The 20077-nt window shown below is 37.0% G+C and overlaps 1 long non-coding RNA gene across 1 annotated transcript; it reads right to left on the bottom strand.

The window, feature by feature from the left end:
• Nucleotides 1-1234: 1234 nt before the first annotated feature.
• Nucleotides 1235-2721, bottom strand: LOC120159006. The gene is made up of 2 exons (XR_005519305.1): nucleotides 2441-2721; nucleotides 1235-2062 (listed from the first exon to the last, which is right to left on the bottom strand). It is a non-coding gene; the product is annotated as an uncharacterized LOC120159006 (long non-coding RNA).
• Between the last annotated feature and the right edge of the window lie 17356 nt (nucleotides 2722-20077).

Genomic DNA, 20077 nt, shown 5'->3' with positions numbered 1-20077 from the left:
GAATCCTAAAATCATTTTTTCCCTCGCCGTACGCCACATTTTTATAGCATCTCTTCTAAGGGTAGTACGACTTACTTGAGTATAACGTGGTTGCATTAGTTGTTGAATTGTTGTCGTGAAATCTTCATCATCAAAGTGGTCGAACGCAATGCTTTTGTAATCACGAACTTTGTAAACGCTTCTCGTAATTTTTCGTTGTCGTAAACAAAAACACCACCTTGCGGTGTAAGATTCGATTGACTAGGATCCGATCTTGAGCGAAGTGCCTTGCATGATTTTGTCACATGGTTCTTCAACGTTGTGTTTCCTTCCGATGCAAGAAACTTTAGACAAAGTTTACAACGCGCCATCCTCGAGCCATTTGACATCTCACATAAATCGTAGTGATTCCAAATATCTTTGTTTCGAGTGTGTTCGATCACTCTCACGACTTCAAGTTTCTCCCGACGGAAGATTCAGCCGTGTTACTCATGATGAACAAAAAATTACAAAAATAAGATTTGAGAGATGTTTAAGTGTTGTGTAATAAGATTTGAGAAAGTTGTAATCAACCAAATACATCCCCAACCTATTTATACATGTTTAGGGTGGTAAAATGGTAATTTTTTAAAGAAAAAACGATCAAAAACGGTCACAAACGGCTATATTAACGGCTAATTTTTTAAACCCAGACCTGTTTTTTTTTTCCGGATAAAAACCGTTTTTTAACCGGTTTTTTTCAAACCGGTTTTTTATCCGGTAAAAAACCGGTCTAGGTTTTTTTCTCCAAACCGGTTAAAATAACCGGTTTAAAAAAATTCGATCCGGTTAAAAAAAATCGGTTTTTCTCAAATCCGATTTCGATATTTTTTTCGCAAAATCGGATATTCGAAATTTTTGTGCACCCCTAACCTCGAGTCACAAACAGTTCTTACTCAAATTGATTTCAATCAGTTTTACAGATCGAGTCAATTTTTTACATCCCTATTGTTAGACTGCTAGTATTTTTGTCTCTCCTATATGTTTTAGCACGCTAAAGGTTTTCTGATATGAATTATGTTGATGAAAATAAAGAGATTATGCCGGTTATAAACAGTTCACTTTTTTTTTGTTTGGACGAAGAGCTACTGTTAGTAAGAGGATGCCTCAGAGTGCCAGAAGAAGTCCCCATTTTTCCTGTTATTGAGATTTATATACCGACTCCCTTTATATATTTGTAACCAGTCTAGTGTTCTGATTATTAGGACCATAAGTAACACAAAAACTTGAGTTCATTCTGAATCAATTTCCAGCACCATATGTAACAAAACTAGGACTGTTTTATATATTTTTGAATTTAGAGATAAAATGGCGAAGATATAAACCAAAAGAAATGGAGAACTGCACTAAATAGGAATAGCGCTTCCATACATAACCATACCTCGCTTCCATTGCTGGTCTGACGCAAGCTGTTCCAATATGCTGCTTGTTCTTTAATACAGAGAATGCCATCCAAATTCCTACTCGCACTTGATAGAGCGGTAATGCGGCGAACAAAGACCAGAGATGCACGAAAGCCAATGGAACCAAGCATGAGGAAGATGCCATAGAAAATTCAAGCCATGTACCCAAAAAAGAATGAGGTTTGCATGAAGTCTGACATATCTAATCGTGGATTATAATAATACAAACAATATGCATATATGAACTAGAACATCATCATGATGTTACGTTGCCACCCACAGGAGGGGAAGCATTCAGAGGCACAAGCATAGTCGGTGTCTACAGCAGTTTTGTCCCGATCGAGATCGAAATCATATTATTATTATTATTAGTATTCTTATTCTTATTATTTATTTTTCTTTTTCTTTTTTATTTTATTTTCATTTTATTATTATTTTGCAGGCCAAGTACAATTCAAGCCCAACACAGTAAGCCCAACAGTCGACCCAAACAGTGAGCCCAACAGCTGGGCCAAATTGCAATAAACCCTAACCCTAAAACATCAACAGTAGCCACTGTCGCCAGCAAGGACCGGCATCATCGCTGGTCATTACCCACTGCCGAAAGCCACGCCGCCATCATCAGCTCCGTTTTCCGCCACCTGTCAAAAAGTTCAAATCAATCAATAAAAAAATCAAATAAAAAAAGAGGTCAATCCCTGAAAATCGGGATTTCGTCACAAAATACTCCACCATCATCACTCTGCCTCCTTCACCAAATCCACATGAAACTTGTTACGAAAACATTTCCCTATGGCTCTAGACCGACCAGACACGCAAAGGATTCAAATATAACATGCAACAAGAAAAGAAAAGAAAGGGGTTTGGCTTAAAAAAAGTGAGGGGATTCGGAAAAAAAGAAACGAAAAATCGGAGAAAAAAGGGGTTCAAACTAGATAAAAAAGGGTTTTCGAACAGAAAAAGAGAGAAAAACAGTAGAGAAAAGAAAAGGAAAAAAAAAGATAAAGGAAGATATAAACCTTATATTCGTCGCCGGTCATCGGGAAGTCGAGAGGACACCGAATTGCTTTGTTTTTGAAAGGTATACAATTAGATCTAGGCATTTTGGCTAAGTTTTAGAGAAAAAGGGTCTTGATTTCGGGATTAGGAGGAATAGAAGAACATTTTGGGGGCTTTGTTGCATCTCCAGCCACCGTGAACGTCGGCGAGGCACGCCGGCGGCAGACGTTTCACTCTCCGGTGGAGAGAAGTTGAGAGAGTTCTCTCTTTCTCTCTCTTTTAATACAATAAAAGGGGAAAATGAAAGGGGCTGTGGGTTGTAGCCTCAAAATGAGGTCTATATACCCCTAACCAAACTACGTCGTTTTGGAGTAATGTGCATGAGTTTCGGCGCATGAGATATTTGCGTGAGGAGACCTGAAATTTTGTAAGGTTTCATTTTAGTTGCAGAATGTAATTTCTGTTTATCATGATGTGTGCCTTTAATTTTGATTCGCATTTATTCTAGTCATGCTTTATCATGTTGATATTATGGGAAAAATACTCTGTTGAGCATTTATGTTTTGTAAATTTCCATTTTAGTCACTAAATAAAGTTCATACGTTTGTGTTTCGGGCCCTTAGTTCCTGTTTCATTCAATTTAGTCATCCTATATTTTATGTTATTATTTTGTTAATATTTTAAATTTACTCATTTATTTTCAAAACATAAATTGCTTTGTATACGAGATGCCTTATTTTAAATACCACCATTTTGGTCATGCTTAATATTTTGGTCATCCTATATGTTTTGTGTTGTTTCTATTTTTGAAATAATTTCACCTTGATTATCGTGGATTAGTTTTTAAAGCTAAGGTTTTTCCTTTTAAATTTACCTTATATTATGTTATATTGCCTAAGCTATTTATGACCTATTTTATATTTTACATATTAAATAACTTTCGTACCATATATATTATATATTTTATTTGCCATGTTTCACGAATTTTGTAATATATATATGCCTTTTATTAAACCTTTCCATGTTAAGTATAATGTTGTATTTTATTTATTAATATCAAATGTATTATCTTCCATATATATGTTTTTAAATACAATAAATATGTTTGTTTGGGGCCATTAAATCTCAGTTACTTTGATTTACGCAAAAATAGCATATTACTTAATTTTTAGACGTTTTTATAAGCTTGCTCGTTCGTACATATAGGTCTAGAGGTAATTCATTTTTTTATTGGGTTGCATGGAACCACATAAGTATTTCTTGACTCGAATCGAAATAAATTAACTAAGGGTAATATTCGTTCATTTTAATATTGTCGTAAAGTGAATGTCTTAAAGTATAAGAAAGTTACTTTTGGTATTTTTAAATTGGAAGTCTATCCCATTTAGTGACAAATTAAATTTAATCCATTTTAAAATTTGGGATTAGGAAAAAGATCATGTTCTTTTAATTAAATTCAACGAGAAAAGAATGTTAGATTGAATCTAAGATCTCATCTCGAGGTATTTAAATAATTGAAAATCATTATTTTCATTAAATATTGGTAAAACAAATAATTAATTATACTTGTTTGATGTATGCTTTTAATTTGCTTTATTTTTGCATGTGTTTTTCCAATGAGTTTTCAAAATAATAACACTCGAATCGATATTGATAATAGTAATATTTTTTTCATTTCGACTGGAGTAATAAATGACCGTTTTAAGGCATAAGAGGTCATTTATTCTCGATTGTAAATAATTCTATATTAACGTTTTTTCTCGAATCAATATTGATTTTTAAGACAGAATAGTGATATCTCTTTATTTCGATTGGAGCAATAAATGATTGTTTTAAGGTATGAGAGGTCATTTATCCTTGATTGGAAATCATTAGATATTATTGTTTTCACTCGAATCAATATTAAATTTTAAGACAATATAGTAATATCTTTTCATTTCGATTGGAGTAATAAATGAATGTTTTAAGGCTTGAAAGGTCATTATTCTCGATGGGAAATAATTAGGTATTATATTTTTCTCTCTTAAAATTATTTTGGGTGTGTTATCATGAATTATTAATGAACTTTAGAATGAAATTTTAATATTTCCTTATTTCGATTAGAGTAAGAATCGATTGCTCTAAGGTATAGAGGGTCGATCCTTTCTCAATAGGAAATAATTAAATATTATTGTGTTTCGTCCTAAAATTCAAAGAGTATTATTTATAAGGGATCTTAAATTAAATTAGACTCAAACTCATAAATTTCAATGTAAAGACAACTAATTAATCGACTAGGTACCAATATAGGGCGCTGTGGGGGTGCTAATCCTTCACCACATGTAACCGACTCCCGAACTTAAATTTTGGTAACACAGACAACAAATATGTTTTAATTAAAATGATTTTTTTAAAAATAAAAATACTTTTTGGGTGCCCAATCACACCTTAACCAAAGATTGGTGGTGATTCCTCAAACCACGTTTTATTGTTAACCGATGATAAAAAATTATTTCGAAACGAGGCCCCTCTTTTTCCCCATTCGAAAAAACCATTTTGACAGTTTGACGACTCCACTGGTGATTTTTTTAGAGAGTAAGGCCATTAGTCGATTAATTAATTGTCTTTACAAATAAAAATTACAAGTTTGTTATAATTTAGTTTTTAATCCCTTGTTTTGTTTAAATAAGTGTTTATGATTTGATTAACCACCAAATAGTTGTACTATCTTTTATGTTGGTTTTTTTAGAGTAAATAGATGTTTTAGATTTTGAGATTTATGTTTGGTGTTGTTTGCTTTATTTTCGCTTTTCCTCACACACTGCCTAGTTGCATTTGCATAACATGAGCTAAAATCCCGCTCTGTCCCTTTTAAGTAGGAGTGAGAATCTACTCCCTCGTGTGGTTTTCTCCTTCGTACGGGATAGTAGATCGCTCCTGGGACTCACGCCTTATGGTCCTCGTGATGGGTTTCACCTCCGTGTGGACATAAGAAGGTGTGTTCCCTTGAATTAAACTTGATCCGAAAGCCTGTATTAGGCCAAGATTGAGGGTTTGATAGCCTAAGGGGACATTGACAAGGACAATTCAGAACATCTTACTTTAGAACCAAACCCAACATATATTGAACTTAGAATCCAGATAGAGCCTTACCCAGACTTTAAGAGCTCCGTGAGAAGAGTACACAAGGAAAAGCCTTTTTGAGCATTTTATTTTTTGTAGTTAGGTTCATTTTTTTCAAACAAGCACGCGAACTAGATGACATGAGGTTAGGATTTGTATGTTGAACAAAACATGGAGGTAGAAAACATGTCTTGGTAGAACTGCTATAAAACCATGACTGGGTAGATACCATGTTGGGTGGGATCTTTTCTTTTCGTGAATACTTTTATGCTTTTTTGGTTAAGTGGTACTAACAAATTCTTTTGTTTTATCTTATTTTTGTTTGTCTTATGTTTGCATTTGCATTTTCACATCATAACTAAACAAGGTGTTGATTCGCAAATGATTGACTAAGTAAGGAGATTTTTCATAATGAAACAAGAAATTATTAGCCATGTAGTCAAAACCAGGAGATCCAAGGATGTTCAAACGATCCATTAAGAAATACATATGGTGAATGAAGGAATTTGAAGTTGGTCAAAGACTTCCTTTGAAAGCACCTAAGCCAAGATGTTTCCTCAAGAGATAGATGAGTTAGATCAAGAACGAGAAAACCATTCACAAAGGCATGATAACCACTTCACAAAATGGAGATCTCACGATTCAACCACAAATAATTTAAGGATCTCAGGAGTTGTCAAATATGATAAAGTACCCCGACAACTTTGGGTGCAATGCTATTCTATGAAGAGTGGCTCAATAAAATAAAGAAGTGAAGAATCGTAATTTTATTTTGACTACCTGGTGTAATGAAATCTTGTTGTCTAAATGAATGATGTTCTATGGTGGTCACTTTTGGGAATTAACACCTTGTGTATTTGCATATGCATTATCTTATTAATTTTTTATTTTTTTATTTACTTCTATAATAATTATTGTAATCTTGTTTCCTTATTTGTACCAACTTGTTTTTATGTTGCTTTCTTTTTTCTTGCATCGCATGATCATGACATAATCAAAGTGTTGATTTGTGAGTAGTCATAAGAGTAAAAGGTTTTCATGATGAACAAAGGGTTTTATGATAAAGTAAACTATAACACAGCTAGGGAATAGCATCTTGAGGAAACTCCGAGAATATTGGAGAGCTATGCACCCAAGGATCGTGTGTCCAACGAAGATCAAAAGAAGATAAGAGAGACAAGATAGCAAATGTCCAAGATGATAAATAGAATAGCGGTTTTGGCCAAAGGAAAAGAGACTTCTGCAAAAGAAAGAAAAGAGCTCGGTGAGAACGTTCCTATGATGTTGATGGTATTGATGGATGATGTTGATGTTGTTGAAGTTGAAATAGAGATAGTGGTGATGTTGTATCTCAAGCACCCCAAAGGAAAAACTATTCTAGGAAGCACAATCCCGATCTTCACAAACTTGCTTGAGGGGTGATGAAAGTGTCTTCAACCCACTAGATAAAAACCTAGGAATTTAGGAATCAAGGTAGAAGGATTGACGCCACAAGTATAAGAAATTATACTTGCTTAATCGATAAAGTTCACAAATAACTTTGAAGAGAGATTAAACTCACAAAGGTTCATTTTTTTTAATATGAATGAGATGAGTACAAATGATGGAAAGACTCTCAATTTATAGAAAATGAGAGGGCTTGGCCGAATGGTTACATAGTATTTCAGCTAGGTACATGTCTCTTAATGAAAATACATAATTAATTGAATGAAGAGATATGTCCTTAAGCTTGGTGTTGGTTCGACTAACCTTTCATTAAGGGGCTTGATGTTTAAGCAAAGGTGGGAAGACATCTCCCTTGGTCGAATGGTGCATGTTGGTTCATCTTGGCGCCAAAGACATCTCCCTTGGCCAAATGATGATGTGCCTCATCAAGTTGGCGCCAAAGCTCTCATGTGCAAGGCATGTGGTGTGGCCAAATAGTCATGGAGCTTCATCTTATGTCTCTTGGTGATTTAGGCCTCCAATGGATACAATCTCTTCACCAACGTGCTCCTTGATGAAAGGGCATCTTCATGGGTAGTATCACTCATGAAAGGTCACAATGTTTAGAAAGGTAACCTTTCATGTTTGAGTTAGTTCTAAGGTGAATGAGCTGGAGGTGAGTTGACCATAGGTGAGTTGTAGCATGGTGAACATTATGGCAGCTCCTTGTGAAAGGGTACCTCTTGAGGTGGCAACTATTCGCGAAAAGGTACGATTTCACAAATTTTGACTTAGGACATATTTGAAGTTTCCTAAGTGGTGATGATCATGGTACAGCTCCCCAGCTCAATCTAGCTATGAGCTCACGGGTCTCCGGACAACTTTTCACCAATTGTTCCTTGTGCTCTTCTAAACGTCCCCATGTAAGTTACCTTGCCTTTTCTTTCTCCATTTAGCTCCAATTTAGCTCCCAAGTTGTGGCCGAATGTACCTACACACATAACATAAAGAATTAAGTTAAGTATGTGAACTTATATAATGTGTATAAGATAGAAATGTGTACTATAGTATATAATTATAACTTATGCCTCACATAGTAATGAATAAGTTATTACCATTATAGCTATATATGTAATATATGTATATGAATATAACTATGTTATAGCATATGAAATAAGCATCATTATGTATTAAGATAGAAATTTCTTCCCTTTAAAGGTTGGAATAGCCATTGTAAACATGATGCTGAATTGTATCACATCATTAAAGCTTTCCATGTTAAGTATAATGTTGTCTTTTATTTATTAATATCATATGTATTATCTTCCATATATATGGTGTTATAAGCTTGCTTGTTTGTACATATAGGTCTAGAGGTAATTCATTTTTTTATTAGTTTGCATGGAAACTGCATAAGCGTTTATGGAATTGATTCGAAATAAATTAACTAAGGGTAATATTCGTTCATTTTAATATTGTCGTAAAGTGAATGTCTTAACATATAAGAAAGTTACTTTCGATAATTTTAAAATGGAAGTCTATCCCATTTAGCGACACGTATTAAATCAAATCCATTTTAAAATTTGGGGATTTGGAAAAAGATCATGTTCTTTTAATTAAATTCACCGAGAAAAGACTGTTAGATTGAATCTAAGGTATCGTCTCGAGATATTTACATAATTGAGCATCCTTATTCTCATTAAATATTGGTAAAACAAATAATTAATTATACTTGTTTGATGTATGCTTTTAATTTACTTTATTTTTGCATGTGTTTCTTCAATGAGTTTTCAAAATAATAACACTCGAATCGATATTGATAATAGTAATATTTTTTTCATTTCGGTTGGAGTAATAAATGACTGCTTTAAGGCATGAGAGGTTATTTATTCTCGATTGGAAATAATTTGATATTACCATTTTTCCCGAATCAATATTGATTTTTAAGACAGAATAATGATATCTCTTTATTTCGATTGAAGCAATAAATGAATGCTTTAAGGTATGCAGGTCATTTATTCTTGATTGGAAATCATTAGATATTATTGTTTTCACTCGAATCGATATTAAATTTTAAGGCATGAAAGGTCATTTATTCTCGATGGGAAATAATTAGGTATTATCTTTTTCTTTGTTAAAATTATTTTGGGTGTTGTTATCTTGAATTATTAATGAACTTTAGAATGAAATTTTAATATTTCTTATTTTGATTGGAGTAAGAATCTGCTGCTCTAAGGATAAAGGGTCAATCCTTCTTAATAGGAAATAATTAAATATTATTATGTTTCGTCCAGAAATCCAAAGAGTATTATGTGTAAGGGATCTTAAATTAAATTAGACTCAAACTCTTAAATTTAATTGAAAAGACACTAATTAATCGACTAGGTACCGATTTAGGGTGCTAATCATTACCCACACGTAACTGACTCCCGAACTCAATTTTTTTTAACACAAACCGAAAAATTTGTTATTTTAATTAAAATGAATGTTTTTTTAAATAAAAAATATTTTTTGGGTGCCCAACCACACCATAACCAAAGACTGTGCACGACTGCTCGAACCACGTTTTATTATTATATGGTGATAAAAAATTATTTCGAAACGAGGCCCCTCTTTTTTCCCCTTTCAGAAAAACCATTTTGACAGTTTGATGACTCCACTGGGACTTTTTTTAGAGAGTCAGGCCATTAGTTGATTAATTAATTGTATTTGCAAATGAAAATTACATGTTCGTTCTAATTTAGTTTTTGATCCCTTATTTGGTTTAAATAAGTGTTTATGATTTGATTAACCACTAAATAGTTGTACTGACTTGTTTGTTGGTGTTTTCAGAGTGCATAAATGTTCAATATTTTGAGATTTATGCTTGGTATTGTTTGATTTGTTTTCACTTTTCCTCATACACTGCACAACTGTATTTGCATAACATGAGTTAAAATCATGCTCTGTCCTTTTTAAGTAGTAGTGAGGAACTACTCCCTAGTGTGATTTTCACCTTCGTATGGGATAGTAGATCATTCTTGAGACTCACTCTTATGGTCTTCGTGATGGTTTTTACCTCTGTATGGACATAAAGAGGTGTGTTCTCTCAAATTGAACTCGATCTGAAAGCCTGTAATGGGCCAAATTGAGGGTTTGTCAGCCCAAGGAGGTATCGACAAGGACAATTTGAGAACCTCTTACTTTAGAACCAAACCCAACATATAGTGAACTTAGAATCTAATAGAACCTTACGTAGACTTTAAGAGTCTCGTGAGGAGAGTTCATAAGGAAAAGCCTTTTTGAGCATTTTAATTTTTGTAGTGTAATTTTAATTTCTGAATAAATGTATGCGAACTAGAGATCATGCAGTTAGGTTCATTATTTTCAAACAAGCATGCAAACTAGATGGCATGTAACAACCCGACTATTTACAAAATAATATTAATTGAAATTGGAGGTAAATTGTGAAAATGGGTGAAATTAAGTGACTAAAGTATAATTTATGAAAACTTGTATGCCATTTTCAAAGTAAAGGAAATTTAGGGACCAAGCCCTGAATTTCCCCTAAAAGTGTCGGCAGGTTTGGTTATAACTAACGTGTTTTCTGATTTCAATCAGAAAACACAAAAGCTTTTCTTAAACTTTCACTCCTCCCGCACCTCGACTTTCAAGTCCGATTCCGACGTCGTTCGACATCCGATCGTCAAATTGAAACCACCATTGTGTTCATTATCGAGTCAGGAACAATCCCCTTAAATTAATTGAAGCGAAACGCTGCTAAACGTCGGGAATTTCAAGTCAAAGCATCGACGTTTTTTTTAGCTCTATCGCCGAGAAAATCTCAAATTCACCGCCCGATCGTTGCTCAGTTTACGAAACCTCCTGCACCATCGTGTTCCTTGTGTCGTTTCGAGTTCACCGGTGTCAACCTTGTCCGCCGTAGACGGCGGCGCGTGAGGAGGTGGTGCAGTCAAAGATTCGGCCGATTTGAAATCGAGCTCTCCGCCGTTCAAAAATTTGAACCGATCGTTGTAAGTATCTCGAAATCGCTCAAAATAATTTTTAGAAATTTTTTCAGGATTTTTAGGGCCCCGGAGGACGCCTCACACGCCACACGCGTCGCCGCAGGGCGAGTGGCTGTTGGAAACCGGTTAAACCGATTTTCAACCGGTTATGACCGGTTTAACCAGTTTCAACCTGTTCAAACCGGTTTGACCGGTCTGAACCGGTTTGGCTGGTCTGAACCGGTTTGACCAGTCTGATCAGACCGACCAACCCGACCCGACCATTGACCCGACCCGACCCGACCGTTGGCCCGACCCGACCCGACCGTTGACCGTTGACCTTTGACTTTCTTTGACCAAAACTTAAAATGGCTTTGACCGAGCATTAAACGACCGTTAATCTTTTCCGAGTATACCTATCCTGATAGTTTTTAACGTGCCAAATCCGTTTCCGCTGTCCGTTTCATCAAATTCATACCCGAATGCCTCCAAATCGATGGTCAAATTAGTTGACTTTGACTTTGACCAAGAATCTGAATTTTCGAAAAGTCATACTTTATGTTTTTCGACGTCCTGATTCCCGATTCCGCAATCCGTTTGGCCAAATTCAGACTCCAAATACCCCAAATTGATAGTCAAACCTGAAAAATGCTTATATACTTAAGAAGGCTAGTTTTGAACAATTAAATAGGATTTGGGACTGATAGATTATTATTGTTTGAAGGTACAAGAGACTCTCCGGATCGTTCGACAACTCGACCCAGCTCTTCTAGATCAGTTAAACCACGTGTGCCATTATTCACGCGTTCGAAAACTGTAGCAGAGCGTGGTGAAACCAACAATCAGTAGATTTGCTATTTGAACCTATTGTCGAGGTGTGTTCCTTACTTATTACTGAACTGTTTTATTGGTTTTAATATGTGGTACACCGAATTCATTGGTTATTGTTTTATGGATGCACCAATTTAATGTGAAAATTTATGGAATATGGCTGCTATCTAATTTTTGTTTTGAAATGGTATATGATTACCATGTTTTTGGATTTATGGAATTTATGTCACGGTGCAATTGAATTTTTGGAATTGAATTACGATAGAATAGCTCTGATCAAGCTAAATGGGCCTAATGTGACTCTTGAGGGCCCCAAGATGTTTCATTAGGTCGGCTTTCCTTTGCTGTGTGCTTAGGGTAAGCTATATGGACTTATTGACTTGGGCTTAAGGATACAAGCTTCAGAGCCTATCCTTAAGTCGGCTTTCTTTTTGCTATATGCATAAAGTAAGCTATATGGAAAATAATTTTGGGAACTACTGATGGTGTACCAGAAAAGGGTTTAAACTATGATTTTCAAAAGTTAAACTCTTTTACGAATTTGTGAGATTACTGGACTATGATTTGTTCCTATTGACATTTATGGAAATGTTAGGACACACTGAGCCTAGCTCACCTTTTGAAAATGTTTTCCCCCTTTCAGATACTGTTGGTTAGATACCTCGGTTTGAGCACTTGGAGGATCAACATATCTCTTGAAGTAAATCAGATTGTAATGTTTTTATCTTGCAAGTTGACTTTATTTTGGTGACATGGACCTTATTTTAAATATCGGATTTTATAATGATGACTCTTTTGCTATTACTGCTCGATTTATTGTGATTTTGAATTTGAAGACATGTTTTAAATTAAATTATTATTTATTGGTACTATATTTACGAGTTGGATTTTGATAGTATAATTTGTTTATAATTTCATGTTATTTATAATGTGATTTTATATTGATGGAATAACGATTTCGGAAAATGTCTTTAATAATCATAATGTGATCCACTAGACTTAGTCGAAACGCATTGGCCGGGTCTAGGGGGTTACATTTATTGGTATCAGAGCTTTTGGTTTTTTAACCCTCGGACTGTGTATGAGTCCACATTGAAAATACAGTTTTGAAATATTTTACAAAACGAGTTACTAAGGCCATGTCACAAAGTTATTAAGATTTTAACTATGTTCGAGACTCCAAGTGCTTATCTAACCTTAAGTTTATCTTATGTAGTAATCTCGAGATATACCAAAATGAGTGCTAGACGTGGTCGTCGAACTAGTCGTGGATGAGGTCGAGTGGCTAGATTTGCAGATCCGATTGATGAGATACGAGTAGATCCCCCACCTCCGATAGGTGATCCTGCTCCTACGACCCCAACGAATATGCCACCTAAACGATGGTATTGGCATGACTACACCGATCATAGGAGCGACCGATATTGAGTCAGAGTCTACTGGAGTTGCATTGGATGAGAATTTTAGTAGACAGTTTCTGCAGTTAATACAGGGAGCAGTTAGAGCTACTGGTGTTGTATCTGAGGTTCCTATTTCACAGACGTTGATTGCCAATGGAGTTAGAACTTTTGGGGGACAGATTGGTGGAGCTCCTACTGAAGCTGAGGATTGGCTCCAGGATACAGAGAGACGCATGGATCAGTTGGGTTTGGACTCAACTAAGATATATCTGGGTGCTGTAGCAATGTTAGATGGTAATGCCTACACTTGGTGGGAGTCAGTGATCAGTAGTGTTCCTACCGATCGTTTGACCTGGAATTTCTTTAAGGATCGCTTTCGGAGTCGTTTTCTGGGAGAGCGCTACTTAGCTCAGAGACGACAATAGTTTCAAGACTTGGTTCAGGGAGACGTGACTGTTTCTGAGTATGAGATCAAGTTCTTGAAGTTACTGAAGTATGGATTCAGTATGGTACCTACTGAGAGAGATCGATGTCGTAAATTTGCCCTCGGACTCAGATACGAGCTGCGTAGGCAAGTTGTAACCCATCAGGATGAAATATTTGATGTGCTGGTGGGCAGATCCAAAGATGCTGAAGAGGTGGAGGTTTTAGCTTCTGGTAGAGAGCGTGTTGATCAGGAACGATCTAAAAAATTTTCAGGCCCGATGGAGTCATCAGCATAGTCCGGGAAGAGGACTCGTACTTCAGCCCCTCAGAGAAGCAATACACGTTTCAGGCCTGCAGCATCCTCACCGTTAGTTGGCAGTCGAGGCAGTTACTCGTCGTATTATAATGGGCCCCTTTGTGAGTATTGTGGTAAACCACACTTAGGAGAGTGTCGTAAGAAGATGGGTCTTTGCTATCAGTGTGGATCTAGTGGTCATTATCGGAGGGATTGTCCTCAGCTAGTTTCGTTTGAGCAGACCACTACCCAAACTCCTGTGCGTTCGCAGACTACAGTACAGACCCCAATTAGAGATCGTAATCAAGGAAAGACTTGAGGATCAGCGTCCAGGACAGACAGTAGAGCCCGACCTCAGTAAAATAGAGGGCCAACAGCTTCTGAGGCTAGACAGCCAGCTTTGGTTTATGCAACTAGACGTCGTGATGATAGAGATGAGCCTAAGGTTATTGCAGGTACATTTACTATTTATTCTACCCCATACTTTCATTATTGGACAATGGCTCCACTCACTCCTATGTATCGAGCTCAGTATCTCGAAACCTTCAGATTCCGATCGAGAACACTGAAAATACTGTTATAGTTACAAGTCCAGTAGGACAAGCGGTATTAGTGAATAAAGTATTTCGGCGTTGTCCTCTCGAGGTTCAGGGAGAAATTTTTCTCGCTGATCTTATGGAACTTCCTTTAGGGGAGTTCGATCTAATTCTTGGAATGGATTGGTTGAATAAACACAAGGTAAAGCTGGATTGCGAATACAAGCGGGCTACTCTGAAGACTTCAGATGGTTGGACTGTTGTGTTAATTGGTGAACGGCGTGGTTATCTCTCCAATATAGTTTCAGCGATGGAAATTGATCATATGATCCGGAAGGGATATGAGACCTTCATTGCTTGTATTTTGAACACCAAAGGTGCATTGTCCACGATCGAGGAGATTCGTACAGTTAGCGAGTTTCCTGATGTTTTTCCGGAGGAATTGCCTGGGTTACCTCCTGATAGAGAGGTAGAGTTCGAGATTGAGACTTATCCGAGATCTTCACCTATTTCTATGGCACCTTATCGTATGGCTCCAAAGGAACTTAAGGAGTTGAAAGTCCAATTGCAAGAATTATTCGATCGATGATTTATCCGACATAGTACTTCACCATGGGGAGCTCTAGTTCTATTCGTGAAAAAGAAGGATGGGACGCTAAGATTATGTATTGACTATCGGAAATTGAACAAGATGACGGTCAAGAATAAATACCCATTACCCATGATTGATGACTTATTTGATCAATTGCGAGGAGCTACTGTATTCTCTAAGATTGATCTTCGTTCGGGGTATTATCAATTGAAAGTTAAAGGATCTGATGTTGCAAAAACGGCCATTCGCACTAGATATGATCATTATGAATTTTTAGTGATGCCTTTTGGTTTGACGAACGCTCCTGCAGCTTTCATGGATTTGATGAATCGGGTGTTCCGACCATATTTGGATCAATTTGTGGTGGTCTTCATTGACGATATTCTGATCTATTCTCGTACTGAGGCAGAGTATGATGAGCATTTGAAGATCGTTCTGCGGACTTTGAGAGAGCATCGTCTATATGCCAAACTAAGCAAGTGTGAGTTTTGGCTTCAATAAGTGTCATTTCTGGGGCATATTATTTCTGCGCGAGGTGTTCAGGTTGATCCCAGCAAGATAGAGGCTATTATGAATTGGAACGACCTAAGAACGTATCTGAAATCCGCAGTTTCTTGGGCTTGGCTGGTTATTATCGACGTTTTGTTGAGGGCTTCTTGATCATTGCTTCTCCTTTGACAAAGTTGTTAAGGAAGAATGTGCCGTTTGACTGGGGCGAGGCACAACAGGAGACCTTTGAGAAATTAAAGGCGGTTTTGACTCAAGCACCGGTGTTGATTCAACCAGAGTCCGGGAAGGATTTTACAGTGTATAGTGATGCTTCACATTCAGGACTTGGTTGTGTTTTAATGCAGGAAAGTAAGGTGGTGGCTTATGCATCTCGTCAGCTGCGGCCGCATGAGAGTAACTATCCTACTCACGATTTAGAGTTGGCAGCAGTAATTTTTGCCTTGAAGATTTGGAGACACTATCTTTATGGAGAGAAGTGTTACATTTTCACGGGTCATAAGAGCTTAAAGTATATTCTGACCCAGAAGGAACTTAATTTGAGACAGCGTCGCTGGTTAGAGCTTCTAAAGGATTATGATTGCGTGATTGATTACCACCTTGGTAAAGCTAACATTGTAGAAGATGCTTTGAGTCGAAAGACGGTATCAGAGTTGAGGTCTTTAATGGCCAAGATGAATTTATATGACGATGGTACTTTGTTAGCAGAATTGCAAGTTAAGCCGACCTTGGTTGATGAGATCAAAGCTAAGCAGCCCCTTGATAGCTCCTTGCTTTCCATCTTTGAGCAAGTAGAGTAGGGGACAAACTCAGATTACGCAATTGATCAGGATGAAGTTTTATGCTTTAAAGGTAGATATTGTGTGCCTGATGATGCTGAGTTGAGGCAGACTATCCTTACTGAGGCTCATAGTAGTCCATATTCTATGCACCCCGGAGGAGATAAGATGTACAGGAATTTGAGAGAGAGGTATTATTGGATTGGTATGAAGAAAGACATATCTGACTTTGTGGCTAGGTGTTTGACTTGTCAGCAAGTTAAGGCAGAACATCAACATCCATCAGGTTTGTTACAGCCTATCAAGATTCCTGAATGGAAATGGGAGCGTATTACTATGGATTTTGTTACTGGCTTGCCTATGACTCCTTCGAAAAAAGATTCAGTTTGGGTGATTGTTGACAGACTTACAAAGTCAGCTCACTTCATTCATCTGCGAGTAAATTATACTTTGGATAAGCTGGCAAGATTGTATATTTTAGAGATTGTCAGATTGCATGGTGTTCCATTGTCTATTATTTCTGATCGAGATCCAAGATTTACTTCGAGATTTTGGAAGGCGTTACATACAGCTTTGGGAACAAGATTGGATTATAGTACATCCTTTCATCCACAAACTGATGGTCAATCTGAGAGAGTAATTCAGATTCTGGAGGATATGTTGTGGGGTTGCGTAATCGATTTTCATGGTAGTTGGGAGAACTTTTTGCCGTTGGCTGAATTTGCTTACAATAACAGTTATCAGACCAGCATTCATATGGCACCCTATGAAGCACTCTATGGGCGTAAATGTCGCACTCCGATCTGTTGGACTGAGTTGCGTGATAGGAAAACGTTGGAACCTGAGTTAGTGCGAGAGACGGAGGACACAGTCAGATTAATCCGTGACCATCTGAAAAAGGCATTTGATAGGCAGAAATCTTATGCAGATCAAAGAAGGAAGGATATATAGTTTGAAGTGGGAGATCAGGTCTTTTTGAAAGTTTGACCCTGGAAGAAAGTATTGATATTCGGGCGTAAGGGTAAATTGAGTCCAAGATTTATTGGACCATTTCGTATCTTGAAGAGGGTAGGACCTGTTGCATATCAGCTTGAGTTGCCTTCTCAGCTAAGTCGTATTCATGATGTCTTTCATGTATCAATGTTGAGGAGATACCGCCCAGATCCAGGTCACATTATTCAGGTTGAAGAAGTAGAGCTGAGACCTGATTTGTCATATAAAAGAGGAGCCCATTCAGATCTTAGAGAGAGATGAACGAGTTCTTCGGAATAGGTGAATTCCAATGGTCAAAGTTCAGTGGAGTAATCGAGGCCCCTCAGAAGCTACTTGAGAGGCATTGGAGTCAATGGAGGCTCAGTTTCCTTAACTATTCTCATAAGGTAAATTTTGAGGACGAAATTTCTTGTAGAGAGGGAGAATTGTAACAACCCGACTATTTACAAAATAATATTAATTGAAATTGGAGGTAAATTGTGAAAGTGGGTGAAATTAAGTGACTAAAGTATAATTTATGAAAACTTGTATGCCATTTTCAAAGTAAAGGAAATTCAGGGACCAAGCCCTGAATTTCACCTAAAAGTATCGGCAGGTTTGGTTATAACTAACGTGTTTTCTGATTTCAATCAGAAAACACAAAAGCTTTTCTTAAACTTTCACTCCTCCCGCACCTCGACTTTCAAGTCCGATTTCGACGCCGTTCGACATCCGATCGTCAAATTGAAACCACCATCGTGTTCGTTATCGAGTCAGGAACAATCCCCTTAAATTAATTGAAGCGAAACGCTGCTAAACGTCGGGAATTTCAAGTCAAAGCATCGACTTTTTTTTAGCTCTATCACCGAGAAAATCTCAAATTCACCGCCGATCGTTGCTCAGTTTACGACACCTCCTGCACCATCGTGTTCCTTGTGTCGTTTCGAGTTCACCGGTGAGGAGGTGGTGCAGTCAAAGATTTGGCCGATTTGAAATCGAGCTCTCTACCGTTCAAAAATTTGAACCGATCGTTGTAAGTATCTCGAAATCGCTCAAAATAATTTTTAGAAATTTTTCTGGGATTTTTAGGGCCCCGGAGGACGCCTCACGCGCCACACGCGCCGTCGCAGGGCGAGTGGCTGCTGGAAACCGGTTTAACCGGTTTGACCCGACCGACTGACCCGACCCGACCGTTGACCCGACCCGACCCGACCCGACCGTTGACCCGACCCGACCCGACCGTTGACCGTTTACCGTTGACTTTCTTTGACCAAAACTTAAAATGGCTTTGACCGAGCATTAAACGACCGTTAATCTTTTCCGAGTATACCTATCCTGATAGTTTTCGACGTGTCAAATCCGTTTCCGCTATCCGTTTCGTCAAATTCGAACCCGAATGCCTCCAAATCGACGGTCAAAGTAGTTGACTTTGACTTTGACCAAGAATCTTAATTTTCGAAAAGTCATACTTTATGTTTTTCGACGTCCTGATTCCGATTCCGCAATCCGTTTGGCCAAATTCAGACTCAAAATACCCCAAATTGATAGTCAAACCCGAAAAATGCTTATATACTTAAGAAGTCTAGTTTTGAACAATTAAATAGGATTTGGGACTGATAGATTATTATTGTTTGAAGGTACAAGAGACTCTCCGGATCATTCGACAACTCGACCCAGCTCTTCTAGATCAGTTAAACCACGTGTGCCATTATTCATGCGTTCGAAAACTGTAGCAGAGCGTGGTGAAACCAGCAATCAGTAGATTTGCTATTTGAACCTATTGTCGAGGTGTGTTCCCTACTTATTACTGAACTGTTTTATTGGTTTTAATATGTGTTACACCGAATTCATTGGTTATTGTTTTATGGATGCACCAATTTAATGTGACAATTTATGGAATATGGCTGCTATCTAATTTTTGTTTTGAAATGGTATATGATTACCATGTTTTTGGATTTATGGAATTTATGTCACGGTGCAATTGAATTTTTGGAATTGAATTACGATGGAATAGCTCTAATCAAGCTAAATGGGCCTAATGTGACTCTTGAGGGCCCAAGATGTTTCATTAGGTCGGCTTTCCTTTGCTGTGTGCTTAGGGTAAGCTATATGGACTTATTGACTTGGGCTTAAGGATACAAGCTTCAGAGCCTATCCTTAAGTCGGCTTTCTTTTTGCTATGTGCATAAAGTAAGCTATATGGAAAATAATTTTGGGAACTACTGATGGTGTACCAGAAAAGGGTTTAAACTATGATTTTCAAAAGTTAAACTCTTTTACGAATTTGTGAGATTACTGGACTATGATTTGTACCTATTGACATTTTATGGAAATGTTGGGACACACTGAGCCTAGCTCACATTTTGAAAATGTTTTCCCCCTTTCAGATACTGTTGGTTAGATACCTCGGTTCGAGCACTTGGAGGATCAACATATCTCTTGAAGTAAATCAGATTGTAATGTTTTTATCTTGCAAGTTGACTTTATTTTGGTGACATGGACCTTATTTTAAATATCGGATTTTATAATGATGACTCTTTTGCTATTACTGCTCGGTTTATTGTGATTTTGAATTTGAAGACATGTTTTAAATTAAATTATTATTTATTAGTACTATATTTACGAGTTGGATTTTGATAGTATAATTTGTTTATAATTTCATGTTATTTATAATGTGATTTTATATTGATGGAATAACGATTTCGGAAAATGTCTTTAATAATCATAATGTGATCCACTAGACTTAGTCGAAATGCATAGGCCGGGTCTAGGGGGTTACATGGCATGAGATTAGGATTTGAATGTT

Source organism: Hibiscus syriacus, unplaced genomic scaffold (assembly GCF_006381635.1).
Source record: "Hibiscus syriacus cultivar Baekdansim isolate YM2019G1 unplaced genomic scaffold, ASM638163v2 tig00111338_pilon, whole genome shotgun sequence".
In the NCBI taxonomy this organism is placed as follows: Eukaryota; Viridiplantae; Streptophyta; class Magnoliopsida; order Malvales; family Malvaceae; genus Hibiscus; species Hibiscus syriacus.
Note: the sequence above shows the minus strand (reverse complement) of the source record. Positions and strands in the feature narration are given on the sequence as shown.